The following is a 15666-nucleotide window of genomic DNA, read 5'->3' as shown; positions in this document are numbered from 1 at the left end:
CGACTGGACCTAATGGTCAGGGGTCCCTTTCCCTTTCCCTTTCCCTTATATTTTACAATATTTCCCCCCTGAGAGGCTTTGTCTTATTACCCATGACTGGTATTTATAAATACATTTATAGTATATCTTCATTGTCCATTTCTAGTCTATGAACCTTCAATTTTTGGTGTGTGTCTGCTTGTTTTTGAGCAGCCCTTCTCATCCTACCTTTTCCTATTTAAGTTAAAAGCTTCCAAAATTGGCACAAACTCTGGATACATGCCAGGGTTTTCCTCTTGTTGCTTCAAGATTTCCTCATGCAAAAGAAATGATGCATGACCTAAATATTTCCTTTGTTTTATTCAGTAATCTGACATTGCATATCTTTTAGAGCAGGCTTCAATTATGCTTGGTTGATCTGGACGAGGGAGAGAGCTTGCTAACTCCCTCATCGGAAGCTGAAAAGAAAACAGGAGCTGACTGTAGAAACTCAGAGCAGATTAGATGTAAATTGCCAAGTGCAATTTAAAATTGCTGCATTTAGGAATGAAGGCCTGCCTTTAAGTTGACCATGTTCACAAAACTTTTTGCTTTGTTCTTCTATGCCTGTTTTTCATCTCTCCTTTTGGACTTGACAATGCTACTCCCATGTGAAGACTTCCAAAAACTTACTCCACATGGTGGCCACTTCATGCTGATGTGTAGGGTGGGTACATGAAACCAGCTCTCCACGTGGATATTCCTTATGGCACGGAGAGTCTCCAGACTGTGTCCAAGATTGGCGGTTCTTTCAGTAGAAAAGATCTTAAGCAATATATTGTGCTTTGGTTCTAATCAGTGACCTTTTTTAAAAAAAACCAATACCTTATCAGCGGTGACCCTATCCAATCTAGACCTGTTAACATGGAGACATCATAGAAACAAATGTTCCCTAACACTTGCTTACTGTAGTAGTCAATCAAGGCACAATTGATTGCTTAATTTTCTTGGAAGGTCCACTGTGGGAAGGGTGTAACGTTTGATTATAAAGTGGCCTGGTGACAGGTTCTGCATGAACACTTTCTCCAGATTTTGAGGGGCAACTAATTGAGCAACTTTGGAGTCAGACAGCACTTCAGCTACTGACCTATGCAGTTGTTTCTGATTCTGTAGGTTTGATCAGAGGATGCTTACAACCACCATGCCATTCTTTTATTTGGAAACTTTTCTTCTTCTTCTTCTTCTTCTTCTTCTTCTTCTTCTTCTTCTTCTTCTTCTTCTTCTTCTTCTTCTTCTTCTTCTTCTTCTTCTTCTTCTTCTTCTTCTTCTTCAAGTTCCTCCATTTTTGCATTAGTTGATTTAGGCAGCCAGCATAACCATGTAGACATCAACATCACTGCAGCAGATTTTTTGGCGTGCGTACTGGCCTAATAATTGGACTACATTTCCACTACAGTTTTCTGTACAAGACTAGTAAACATGCAATGGAACTGAAAGCATGCTATCTCTCTATCATCTATCTATCTATCTATCTATCTATCTATCTATCTATCTATCTATCTATCTATCTATGGTGATGCTTGGTCTTTTTCAAGGGGAGTGTTTGTTCTGTTTACCTTTATTTGCGAACGCCAATGTGTTCTTCCCCTTTAGCCCCTGGCATGCTTCATAAATTACTTTTAAATCTCATTTTCTCTACTACCCTGATTGATTTGTTGTCCTGTTTTAAAACTTTATGTAGACCTTTGAATGCAAAGCTGCTTGCTACTATGTAGGATGCACTTATCATTTGAAAAAAAGAATACTGTATGGGGTGTGCTTTGAAAAATGAAGGTGATTGTACTTTAGCTTTTAATAGTTGCTACTATTACATTATGACATTGTATGGTTCAGGCTCTGCATTTGCAGAAGAGACCTAATTTCTGTGACAGTAATTCAGGCACCCCCAAACTGCGGCCCTCCAGATGTTTTGGCCTGCAACTCCCATGATCCCTAGCTAACAGGTCCAGTTGTCGGGGATGATGGGAATTGTAATCCAAAACATCTGGAGGGCCGAAGTTTGGGGGTGCCTGCACTAATTCATATCCAGTCTTGATTGACTGAAAGAAAGCATTGGTTGCTGTTGATAAAGTTGCAAAACTAGTATAATTTGTAATTTACTATTTGTGCTTGTATGAGTGTTTCCTCCTTTCTTATTTGTTTGTTTCATAAAACGTTCATACTGCTTGATAGTAGTTTACAAAAGTAGTTTACAAAACAAAGTTCTGTTCCTAAGTGCTTCAGGTTGGGTTCCTGTGGTCTTGGTTATTTCCTCTGAGGATTTCAGTTCAGTCTTTGTAACAACTGTGCCTCCAAATTCTCCCTTTATAAGCCTCCCTTTATAACCAACTGAACCTATTTATAATTGTTTTACAGATTGGTGTATGTTGGACATGTAAGCGTTTCCACATGTTCCAGCAGCTGCCCACCAGGCTTCTTCCCCAATATTTGTTTATTTGTGTAGAAAAAGGCTATACTACTCTTCAGTAAAAATTACCATGGTGGCACACATTAAAATAATAAAAACAGTAAATATATATGCCATGCTACAGGAATCAAATGGTGCAAGAAGCAATTAAGATATAGCCACAGATAAATCACAACTTATCAGTACGTTTCATGCTGAGATGCTCTGGCAGGCTTTCTGGGTGATGGGTGGTACCAAGTAACACCAAGATGAATTTTTAGGGGGAACATCTTTCTTAATTCCCAAAATGTCCATGACATAGCATCACTCCTGGGTTAAACATGGCACCTCCCCCAGGCCAAAGGGGTACTCATTACAGTGGAGCACCTGATTTTTTAATTTTTAATTTTATTTAAAAAGGGGAGCTCAGGGCATGCAGGTAGGAGTCAGTGGTGGGCTGTGCAGGGGCCTTGAAGGTATCTGGTGCTGATGCCAGACCTGCTAAATCAAATGTGGAAGCTGATCATGGACTGATTGAGATACTTCAGTAACCTAGTGTCAGTGTTGGTGACGGAGGCAAATGAAACGTGATCTACTCACCTGTTCCCATTTGTATCAATTTTCTTTGCACAGCAGGTTGCTATATGGCCTGGTATTTATTGGAGTAGCAGTTAAGGGGTTTACAATTTTGCAGTAAGTGCAGTAACTTTAGAAAGTCTTTGCAACAGATCAGTTCAATGGAAGAACATTGTAAGGAGGTAGAGAAAGGGAGTTGTTTACAGCTGCTTACTTCTTATCAACCAAAAAGCACCATAAACGTTCATAATTTCCAGAAGGGAATCTGCGTTAGTCTGCTTCTGCTGCAGCTTAGATTTTTTGCTTGGATTTTCCTTTCATTTCAGGCAGTTCCCTTTCTCAGTGAAGTAGTTTCATTGTCATACACATAACTTGAATAAAGAGGCTAATACAAACTTATGCACGATAACTTTTGGTGTTCCTTTACTGTCCAGACTTCCCCAAATCAGTATTTTGTTATTAAGTCCAACGGGCATTCCCTGACCAGTCATTCTTAATGTGTTTCTAGAAATTCTCTTCTCATTCGAAATGTGGAGGTGTGTTGAAACTTTTAATTTCTAAAATTTGTCTCCTTGTAGGTATGTGTAGCATAACTAGTTTATTAATAGAGTTCTTTGCAGCTCCCTGGTAGGAAAGGGGAAAAGGTAGATTCTAGAGCAGGCATCCCCAAACTCCGGCCCTCCAGATGTTTTGGACTACAATTCCCATCATCCCTGACCACTGGTCCTGTTAGCTAGGGATCATGGGAGTTGTAGGCCAAAACATCTGGAAGGCCACAGTTTGGGGATGCCTGGTCTAGAGGCTAAATTGTGCTTAAATGGACAGTGCATGGTTCATTCTCAGAGATTTTCCTGCTTGTTCATTTCTTTGCAAGTGATCAAGATTCCCAAGAGGGCACTTGCTCAGCCTGAAAAACAGAGGTGAACTTAACATGGTGCTAAAGAGTTGTCCGTTTCTGGTTATGGCTAATGTTTTCAAGTTTGTTGTTGTTGGCATCCATCTGACTTGAGAGGCAATGGAGTGCACTTCCAAGGGTGAAGTCAAACTGCTGCGTTAGCAGCACTGAAGTGACCTTCCTGGGGCACAAGCCTGTGGAGTGTGTGTCGGGGTCCTGGACTGCCCAGACAATGACCCCGCTTTCAGCCTCGCTGATGTGGTCCAAAGGAAAGCAGAGCAACATGCCTGACACCAGCTTGCTTTCAGGTGATCTTTTAATAGTTGTTGCTGTAAGATCAGTAACATCTATATGTTTCAATTCCGTTTCTGTTGCATAATCAACTCTGTTTCTATTGTTATTAAAAGGCGCATTACATAGATTGCTTTTACTTATCTTTTTAAAAAAGGGAATGGAACCTCCTCCCCGTTTGGTTACTTGTGAAGATCACTTGTAAAGATGATGGGAGCAAGTGTTTGAAACAATAGAACAAAATATACCCAGCCTTTATTGGTCTTGTAATGTTCCTATTTTTAAAGCACTCGCAATCTATTACATACAGAAATAAATTAGAGTGCTTCTGCAAATAAATAAAACAAGACTTGCCTCTTTGACTTTGGATCTGAAAGTCGGTGCTTCCCTTTTGCCAATCCCCCCGCCCCCCCCCCCGCCGTCACACATTAACCCAGTGTTTCCCAACCAGTGTGCCTCCAGATGTTTTGGGACTACAACTCCCAAAACATCCCTAGCTAGCAAGACCAGTGGTCAGGAATGATGGGAGTTGTAGTCCCAAAACATCTGGAGGCACACAGGTTGGGAAACACTGCATTAACCAAGTCCCCAAGACCAGCTAAGGTGTCACTGCCCCGTTGTGCTCCACCACTTTGCATGGATCACCCAAGGTGGTAAGAAATAACATGATGGAATTCATCATTTGCATGCCCCACACTTAATGGGGCGAAGGGGGTCTCACCAAGAGTGCATTGCCAAAGAACTGACACTATGCAGTGGCTCCATGAATGACTTTCAGCCTAGTATACATTTGGGAGAGAAAAATTGCCTATTTTATTGAATCCCTCTTGCCTTTTTGTTCAGGCCTCTACATAATCAGTCATCAGCTGTACAGCATGCAGGGAACTCCGTGTATAGATGAAACATTTCACTTCTGTGTTATACTGCACACAGCATAACAAACCTTTGCCCTCGGGTATGTTTCACACTAACAAGTAGGGAATTATACTATACAGCACAATCTGGTTTTGAACTATTTAAAGCACTTGCTTGATTACTGAATTACTGTTTGCTCTGGTTCTTCTACCAGGAACTGCTTTCTAAATTATGGGTGGACTCCCTGTTATGGCTGCTGATTCTTTTGCTGTTGTGGCTAGTAACAACCCCTTCAGTCTAATGGTCTGGAAGGTTACGTGAGTGCAGCAAGTCACATCTCTTACACAGACTCATTCCATGCTTAATTTCTCATTCTAAGTGATAGGCTGTGCTTGGTGATAGGGTGTGTTCTGCATTCCTGGCATGACTAGGTAAAACAGGGCTTGGGAACCTGTGGCCCTGTTGTTGGACTTGCAACGAGGGCCTCAGGTTTCCCACCCTTGAGTTAAAAAGATCAGGAAGCAGATGATGGGGAAGATTAGGGAAACGTTAGGAAGAACTTTTCAATGGCAAGAGCTTTTTGACAGTGGAGCAGACCACCTCGGAAGGCGGTGTGGACCGTTCTTCATTGGTGGTTTTCAAACAGAGGTTGGATGGTCATCTGTTAAGGATGCTCTGTGATTTCTGCATCACAGGGGCTTGGACTAGACGATCCTTTGGGTCCCTTTCAAATCTACGATGTTGATTCTATGACTTCTTGAGAGAGAAAGGAGCTTCTTGTGTTCCATATCTCGTGTGTGTGTTGCACTTTGGAAGGGAAAAACATGAAACTTACCATAAAATGGGGAAGGCCTCATGGTGTCTGGACATACATTCTAGGCCAGAGGTCAGCAAACTTTTTCAGCAGGGGGCCGGTCCACTGTCCCTCAGACCTTGTGGGGGGCCGGACTATATATTTTTTTGGGGGGGGGGATGAACAAATTCCTATGCCCACAAATAACCCAGAGATGCATTTTAAATAAAAGGACACATTTTACTCATGTAAAAACATGCTGATTCCCGGACCATCTGTGGGCCGGATTTAGAAGGCAACTGGGCCGCATCCGGCCCCCGGGCCTTAGTTTGGGGACCCCTGTTCTAGGCACTTGACTGCTTCAGTGAAGATATAATAGAGCAGAACCTGCAGCATAAGGGGTGCTCTTGGTTCCTGCTAGTATTATTTATTTATATATTTACTTTATTTATTTTATTTATTACATTTCTACAGTTTTCTTCTTCCAAGGATCACAGAAATGCTTATAGTACAAAAACACAAAAATACATAACATAGTAACAAACAACACACACACACACACACACACACACACCCCAGTTTAGAAGGGCATACAGTCTTTGCCTGGCACCTAAAAGTACGTAACAAAGGTGCCAGGCAAGTTTCCTTGAGGAGAGAGCACTTGACAAGCAGGAAGTTGCCACAAAGAAGGCCCACACTTGTGTTGCTATGCTCTGGACCTCTCATGGTGGCTGTCTTTGTGTTTTGCCACCACTGCCCAAGCAGCTCTGCTCAAAAGCAGAATTTTCTGATTTGTGAACATTTGAACCCGCATTATGCCAAAAGTGACTACTAGCCTATCTGACTTAATTTTTTCTGCTCTAATTGACTAGAGCTTGTCATGGTCTCAAGAAGAGTTCTTTCCCATGTACTTGAGATCCTTTAGTTGGAATTGCCAAGATTGAACCTGGAAACTCTTGTATGCAAAACAGTAACTCTCTTACCTTGCTGTGGGCTTTCCTCTGCTTGAGTAGGGTTGTTTGCAGTGCAGACAGCCACAAAATACCTCTGTATAGAAGAGAGTTCCAAAGAGCGGAAAAGAACGAAAGTCTCCTTTGTCTTCTCTGTCTTCCATATATTTTTACACACAAACGGTTAGTAGTACATATTTCAACTTTACAGCATGTTTACATTTTTAAATGAATGACAGCGTTCTAAGTTTGTTAGTTTACTGGTACCTGCCTTTCCTTGATACCCAAGAGGTATAGCATATAAGCTTGTTAATAGTCTTGAATTGCTTTTTCACGAACCTGCAGACTCAAATCTTTTTAGAGTTCACTGAAGCCGTTTGCTTTTACTTCTTAGTCTTCCATGGGCATTTGGGCAGGCAGGTTAGTCACTTGAAAAATGTGACATGAACTAGTCTAACAGATGTCACCCTAAGCTTAAAGAACTAGCCGGCACACTGCAGCACAGGCATCTTGAACCAAATACGGTGCTGATTAGACAACAGATTAATCCCCTACAAAATGATTGCACTGCCATCAAATAAAATCTTGTGGTTTTACATCCACTTTTCTTCTTAAACTGCTCTTAATCACATCTTTTTATTTGTGGCCCTGGAAACGTGTATGTATATATCTGCTGCGTTCAATCCCTTACGCTGGCTTTGCATACGTTGTCGATGTGGACCAGATATTCTTCAGCTTCTCCAGGCACCCTCATGTTGGAGCACTAGTCCTGGTTCCTTGTGCTGAACTTCGCTTACCTCTGATGTAATGTGCCTCTTTTAGGATGTGTTTGACTTCCCAATATTTAATCCAGAGGACTTAAGACCAGCCCTCAGATTTTCCTATTTGCACTAACTGCCAAAGCATGCTGGTGTGGCATGCTGCCAGTTCATGCCGGCTTTTTGGTGCTCCAACTGACTCATGTTGCTGAGCTGTGGCCCAACCTGGAGACAGGCTAGCGGTGGGTGTTAATGTATTGCATTCACTTTTTCTTTTTTGACTTTCAAGAAGGAGCTAAAGATGGGGGGGGGGTACATGGTGTAAGCTGGAAGCTGCCTCTCTGTGCTACATACTTTGTTCTAGCTCCCGTGAGGCGTTTTAAGAGGTGGAGGGGTTTGTGTTTGTCCATGTCAATTCATGGATCATCAGCTCGTCTGGAAGAACGGCTGGTACTTTTGGCATAATGCAGCTGTGGAAGCTTATTTACTTTGGCTTTGAAAATTGGTTTGGCGCCGCCTTCCTTATGCGAAACCTGCTTTGCTCAGAACAGAATCCAGTACAGCAGTTTGCTTTCATTTCCCCCTCACCATTTATTTTTTTTTAAAAAAGGGAACGCAATTCCTAACTCTCGTGGTTATCAAGAAATGTTTAAAATGTGCTGGGAATGTGTATAAAGGGGAGGCTTTGGGATAAGGGTTGTTTGCCCAAGATTTCTGCTTTGTCTCCCTAGGGTTCCCCAGTTATCCTTGCTCTGTTCTAAACAGACTTCTTAGCTCCTTCCATCAACTCATGTAGTTTCTCTCCATTGTCAATTTCGCATAAAGGTGCTAAATATAGCAACTAGAACAGAGTATGTTCGTTTTAAAGCAGGGTTGGGGAACCAGGTGCCCTCCAGGTATCGGCTCTCAGGATGTTGTTGGGCTCCCAACTCTCATCACCCCCAGCCAGCATGTCTAATGTCAGATGCCATGGAAGTTGTAGTTCAGCTACACCTGCAGGACCACAGTTGCCTACCCCTTGTTGTTGTTGTTGTTTAGTCGTTTAGTCATGTCCGACTCTTCGTGACCCCATGGACCATAGCACGCCAGGCACTCCTGTCTTCCACTGCCTCCCGCAGTTTGGTCAAACTCATGTTCGTAGCTTCGAGAACACTGTCCAACCTTCTCATCCTTTGTCGTCCCCTTCTCCTAGTGCCCTCAATCTTTCCCAACATCAGGGTCTTTTCCAGGGAGTCTTCTCTTCTCATGAGGTGGCCAAAGTATTGGAGCCTCAGCTTCACGATCTGTCCTACCCCTAGTTTAAGCCAAATTAACTGGTGTTTCCTTTGGTATAGAGCTAGGTTTTGTATTCTGAAAGCACATGGATCTTAAAAGGGCATTTTGAAGCTCCGCTAAAGAGAAGATTCATGGCGTGACAGTGAAGTCTGACAGGCCCATGGTGCCCCCACACACCCCAGCCATCTTAGCCCTCCGAGGCTCAAGACAAGTGTACCCAGCTGCCCCCCCCCCCACATCTTCTGCACAGGCCTGAAGAGGGACAAGCGTCATTGGTCATCTGGAAACTGAACTGGGCAGAGACCAGAGGGAAGTTGCAAAGATCTATCATATTTTACATTGGATTCTTACTAGGAAGCAGGTGTCGCTTTAAAACTCTCTTAGTCCACAACACTCGGATCACTTCCACCAATTCCTTTCACAGCCTCTGGAGCAGCCTTTTTCAGCCTTGAGTCCCCAGATGTCGTTGGACTACAACTCCCATCATACCTGACCACTGGGCCCGCTAGCTAGGGTGATGGGAGAATTGCTTTACTAAATGCTAGTTTCAGCCTCAAGTGGGAGTCAGGTGTCCAACCAGAGAGGGGAGCGTGCTGCCCAGTTGCTATTTTTAAGTGCTTGAACAGTGCACAAACACTGTTCGCTTGGAAGATGGAAGCTCACCCCTGAAGGCAGAAGCTCCGGTCCTAATCAGCTGTTAGTGCTGCAGAATCCAGGTCATTGGTCCTGTAGAGAGCTGCTTGCTTTGAGACTCTTTGCCCAGGAAACAGAAATTGCTCAGTCCCTGCCATCCTCTTTGACAGTTTCATGGGAAAGCAATTTGTTTAGCTTAGCTGTGCTAACAAAAGTTTTATAATCGCCTTCTGAATGGGGAATGTTGGTACAGCATCTGGAGCAGGCTTTGTTTTCTGGAGCTTGTGGTTTCTCCCATCACTAAGGAGATATGGTAAGGTGTGGTTGGTTAGGGTGTGAAGCTTCTAATGGGACAGTGTGGGAAGTCTAGCTAATTTGTTTCTAATTGCTTTGCTTCATCCTCTGGTTTAAATTATGTGGTATAACATGTTAGTTTTCAAAGAGTAATGGAAACTGGGATCGGTTGAAGTTTAGCGAACTGGTCTGGTGTAGCTTGTATTTAGGAATTCAAAACTGGAGTGAAAGGGTGTTATCTCTTCACAGAGTATGGAAATTAGCAAACAAAAAACCACAGTGCCTTCAGGATCCATTTTTCAAGATCTCTTAATGTAGGTTGCAGTATGAATTCTAATCCATAAGAAGTTCTTTTTAAAAAAAATAAGGAATGAAGAAATGGTAGTTTTCCAGATCAGCGCAGAATGCAAGGGTGTGATCCTTATTGCATGTGCAGCTGGGGATGCACATTTTGGCAGATGTGCTGTACTTGTTTTCCATAGATCTTGCCTCTCCGTAATTAGACTAATCAGCTGGCTTCAGGCAAATCGGTATCTGTTGATCTCAGTCCCCACCAGTTGCAGTATTGGATTAAAACAGACCAGTTGGACAGGGTTGTTGCTTTTGTTGTTAGGATTAAATATATTAAATTTCTGTTTTTTTGGAAGCCGCCCAGAGTGGCTGGGGGAACCCGGCCAGATGGGCGGGGTATAAATAATAAATTATTATTATTATTATTATTATTATTATTATTATTATTATTATTATTATATGCTCTGAGCACTCTGAAATGTTCTCTATATGCCATCTTCAGTGAATGTAGCTACCCCATTTCAACCATGGAGTTCTAGATCCCTTGACAACTCAAGAGCCAGCCGTGTCCTGTCCTTAGAACCTTTCTGCCCAAATTAAAAGATGTGCTCTAATTTCTGACCTGTTAGTTATGAGCACAGTTGTCTAGTTCACAGTGTGCTGGATGCAGCTGGGCTGTCTTCATTCTTCATACAGTGCTCTGATGTTGCTGTTATGCTGGCAAAATCAACAATTTGCAGATTTGTGTATGTATGTGCTGCTGCCCTCTACTGGATGGAATCACATTCATTAAAGCACTTGGTGCCTTCCTTTCAACTCTTGACATATATATGTATATGTATATGGTATATAATTTTTTATGTAGCATCCAGGAGTTATGATAGAAAAATGTAGCTTTGAGGAGTGGGCATAAAGAAGTGACAAAATAACTTGTTGCAAGAGCAAAGGCAATATAAGAAAATGTCAGAATCAGACAATATAAGAAAATGTCAGAATCAGTCCAAGGTGACAGCAGAAAAGTTATGCTTCTTGTGGATGTAGTATAAAAGTTCTCAGACAAGAACACCAGACCCTTGTTTCCTAATTTACATCCCCATTAGAACATGATTCCTGTCTAGTTTGGGTGTCGCCATGGGATTTCTTTTTAAAAGCTCAATTGTTTGGCTTATGTTGCTCTGCATTTCTGCAGTGGGTAAGCTGTGTGATAACCAGTTTTATTTCCAGGGGACAGTCCCCGGATTTACAAACCAGTCCCATTACAAAATCCATTGAAGTTGAAAAGTGTCCCCGGATTCATTGAAAAAAAAATCTGGTAACCTTACTTTAGGAAGCTGGTTATGTGAGTTTGCAACATTTGACTAATGCTGATTTGTAGTGGAACTGAATTCAACAGTTATTTCTGCTTTGGGAATTCAGCGAGGTAGTTCTTGGGGAAGGGCCATAGCTCAGTGGTGGAGCTCATTCATGTTTTGCATTCAGAAGATCCTGGGTTTGGCCCCCATGTCTTATGTCTGGGATTTTTTAATTTTTTGCCAATGATCAGATCTCTCTGAGATTGAAAGAGAATGAAACAGTCTTTTTCCAGGATGAGGATTTGTTGAATATGCAGTGCTGTATATCAGAAAAACACATTTAAATGGCATACATTTCACTGTGTTTACATCTGTTGCTGCTCTGCCCCGTGCTAAAATACAGCGGGGAAATGTACAAAGTTCGAAATACGTATAACAATATCATCCGCCGTGCTCAGACAGCACCTTTGAACCAGGTGAAGATGACTTCAGCCTTGTCTGGACCACATCATATTATAGTTAGTGGTCTCTGCCAAGATGAGGATGTGAGAGAGACAGGGTCGTGCTAGGGAATAATTGGAATAGTACTTGGCTTTTACTCTGTCGTGGTTGAGAGCTATGATTTTAAAATACCCATTGTGATTGAGATACATATGGACTTCTGACTCCAGTCTAGTGTATCTAGGGCAGGCATCCCCAAACTGCGGCCCTCCAGATGTTTTGGCCTACAACTCCCATGATCCCTAGCTAACAGGACCACTGGTCGGGGAAGATGGGAATTGTAGTCCAAAACATCTGGAGGGCCGAAGTTTGGGGATGCCTGATCTAGGGCAGTGTTTCTCAACCTATTTTGGGCCAAGACACACTTGTTCCATGAAAAAAATCACGAGGCACACCACCATTAAAAAAGTTAAAAAAATTAACTCTGTGCCGCCCTATATTGACTATATAATTATGAATGTAAGAAACACTTGCCAATTGCTGTGTTGGTTGCAATCTCCTGTAATAAGGCTTCACAAGCCGCTGATTTCTCTGCCAGCACAATCCTTTGCTCAGCAAGTTTCAGGTTGAGCTCATCCAGCCAGCTTCTTTAAGTTTGTCTAAAACCACCCTCCCATGGTGATGGCTGTTGAGAGCGGCGCTCGCCCCGCGTCGTGACCCGGCCGGCTTCCTTTCCGGTGGGTTAGTGCTGATTATTGGCGGCCGCCAGGCACGTGACAATGCAAATCGCCCTTCTCGTCGCCGCACACCAGCCAGCGTCTCGCGGCACACTAGTGTGCCGCAGAACAGCGGTTGAGAAACGCTGATCTAGGGTGTCTTAAGCCAAAGCTGTGGTGAAGCAGATTATTGGCAAGTCTTATAGGAATAATCTGCCAGACATACCTCTGAGCATTTTCTCGTTCTCTGGTGTTGATTCTTCAGGTTTTTTAATTTCTGCTGCCCCACCTGTAATAGAGCATTTCTCTCATGTATCGATTTCTACAGACACAGCAGGCCCTGCAACTCTTCAATGGTTTGACTTGACTCTCAAAGGCACAATCTTTCATTGTCTCTCGAGACAGACGAGTGCCCACAACAGGTGGCTACAACAGCCGGGTAAATAAGCCCCTACATTAACTAGCCTCCCAAAATAATTACTAGCCTGCTGAGGGCTGGCAGAGGAGGAACTAGCAGCTTGCTTGGCTTCTATATTGGCCTCAGAGGAGCGACTGCGTGTTCCATCCCTCTATCACCAGCCTGCTCACTTGTTTGTGTGATGTTCCATCTGCCTGCCTGCCTCCCTGCAGCTCTGGGTTCCTGTGGTCACCAGGCTAGTGCTTAAATACAAGTCTATAAGTTCCTTATAGACACCCCCTGATAAGCTTCTTCCCCATGGGACTCGGGAAGAAGCTCCCCTTCCCGCCTAGTTTGTAATTCTAATTACATAATTCTGTAATTGTGTTATGCTTGAGACATTCCCCCCCCCCCCCCGCATTAGCAGCAGAGGGTATGTTTGCTCGAGAGGCAGCAAAAGGGGAAGTCGTTTCTTGAATTGTGTTTGCCCATATGGTGATATATATTATTTTTGCTGAGATTGTAAACCTCTATCTGGGCTGTACCATTGCAGGCTTGCATTTTGGAATTTTTCTGATAGGCCAGCATGACTACTTATACTTCTTGTAGAATTTGAATGCTTCTCTATTTGGAAAAAATAAATAAATCCCTGCATATAGATCAAGTGTGCCCACCACATTTGAGCTGCAACTTCCATAGTCTCTGACCAATGGTGCCTGGGGTGGATGAGGTTATACATTTCCCAAATTTGGCATAAGGCACCCAGATGACAGATGAGATTCAATTAAAACATTCCTAGTTTACAGTTTAGTTCTTTGCCTACTCCACTGTTAGAGTTTCAGACCTGGCATTTGGAATACTCTTGGGTGCTGACTTTTTTTTCTGTATTTATTTTTGGTTTCCTAACTGATTCCCATCTGTTCTTATAAGGCAACGTCCAGCAGCAAGAGATGTCCTAACCCTCAGGCAGCTTTTTCCATTCTTTTTGGGTGGATCAGTGCACTCTTTGAGCACGCTATGGTTATGGCTACTTAATACATGACTCACTCAAGCCGGTAAAAGTGAGCCCTAAAGCACAAAACACACAGGAGGGTTGGTGAAGTTCACCTGCTCTCTGCAGAACTGGAGGGAAAACTTGACACACAGCCCACATTTTGATGTTCCTTCTACATAAATGGAACAAGGATAAGCTGGCCACACCTGTGTTGTCAGCCTGTTTTAACTGGACATAAATTACAGGAACTTCACATATCTTTGCCATCCAAGAGCTCGGAAAAGATTCCAAATAGTATCTAGTTGCATCTGTGGAGGTAATGAGTTGCTGAGGAAAGACGTTCACTCTTCACTTCATTCCTCAGATTCCCTGTGTTTTTTTCCTCAATTATGCTGGCTGGCCAAGTCGCACATGCTGAAAACCACATGGGATCTTGGCATAGAATTGAGTGGCGAACCTTTTTCTCTTGTCAAGGGCCATATTCCCATAATCTGCAGGAGGGTTGCATGCCAGTGGTCTGTGGGGCTGAAGTAAAAATGGGGCAGTGAGAGCCAAAAGTAAGTGGGGCACCCCTTCTCTCCCATCTTTCTCCAATTTCTCTGCTTTCTCCTTTCCCCCTTCTTGTTAGCAACATGTAATTAAGATGAAGGATACAGGCATAGAATAACATAAACCTTTCAGTTTAGGACACTGAATTTAGGCCAGCTCCTGTGTCCTCTTGAAGTAGGAGGTGGGGGGCCTTTTGAGGAATTCCATAGTGAGCAATTAGTAAAGGTAAAGGGACCCGTGACCATTAGGTCCAGTTCTGGACGACTCTCGGGTTGCGGCGCTCATGTCGCTTTACTGGCCGAGGGAGCCGGCGTACAGCTTCCGAGTCATGTGGCCAGCATGACTAAGCTGCTTCTGGCAAACCAGAGCAGTGCACGGAAACACCGTTTACCTTCCCGCTGTAGCGGTACCTATTTATCTACTTGAACTTTGACGTGCTTTTGAACTGCTAGGTTGGCAGGAGCTGGGACCAAGCAACCGGAGCTCACCCCGTCGCGGGGATTTGAACTGCCGACCTTTTGATCGGCAAGCACTAGGCTCTGTTGTTTAGACCACAGGGCCACCCACGTCCCAGGTGGTTAACAACCACTTTATCTTATTTATTTATTTATTTATTTATTTATTTATTTATTTATTTATTTATTTATTTATGGATGGATGGATGGCTGTAGGTCACATTTCCAGCTAAACAGTTGGGCATGTTCAGACATTGCTTTTCTCCTGTGGGTGTTCCCTGTTGAGAGGTGCCCCACTCCCCCCCCCCCAATTTCAGATACAGAACACTGGTATCATCAGTTCTCCATGATTCTTAGATTAAATTGGTGTCCTGAAGTTGAGAGCCAGGATCTTTGCAAAAACAGGGCTCTAGAGAGATTTCTCACCCTTAAGATTCTTAAGACATATTGACTCTGAATGCTGGCAAACTTCAGGAACTGAGTGTGTGCAAGCAAATAAGCTTTCTCTGCCAGGCTGCTACATTCTGCCACCCATGACTATGTGCGTGTATGTTTTAAACTGTGTGTTCCTTTTTCTACCCTGGTAATTATAGGTGGTGCATCTACCGTATTTGCTTTGTGTAATTCACAAAGCTGTCATAGAGATGGCATTGGATGTGGAAAAATATAGCCCATCTCTTCTTGGTAACCCTGGGGCCTTGCCCTGTGCAAGTAGACACCAACTGGAAAAATTTGTGTAGCTTGGCGCCTACTAACACGCACCCCAGGATGTAAAATGACATTTCAGCAGCTATCCAAGGCAAGATG

General features: G+C 43.2%; 1 protein-coding gene across 27 annotated transcripts in view; it reads left to right on the top strand.

The window, feature by feature from the left end:
• Nucleotides 1-15666, top strand: part of MICAL3 (microtubule associated monooxygenase, calponin and LIM domain containing 3) — a 186304-nt gene that overhangs the window by 47334 nt on the left and 123304 nt on the right. The window contains exon 1 of one of the 27 annotated variants that reach the window (XM_060280020.1): nt 9328-9513. The exons of 25 other annotated variants lie outside the window; for them this stretch is intronic. The gene's annotated coding sequence lies outside the window, so the exon portion shown is untranslated. One more of the 27 variants, XM_035126939.2, reaches the window with a different exon arrangement.

This window comes from Zootoca vivipara, chromosome 10 (genome assembly GCF_963506605.1).
Source record: "Zootoca vivipara chromosome 10, rZooViv1.1, whole genome shotgun sequence".
NCBI classification, from domain to species: Eukaryota; Metazoa; Chordata; class Lepidosauria; order Squamata; family Lacertidae; genus Zootoca; species Zootoca vivipara.
Note: the sequence above shows the minus strand (reverse complement) of the source record. Positions and strands in the feature narration are given on the sequence as shown.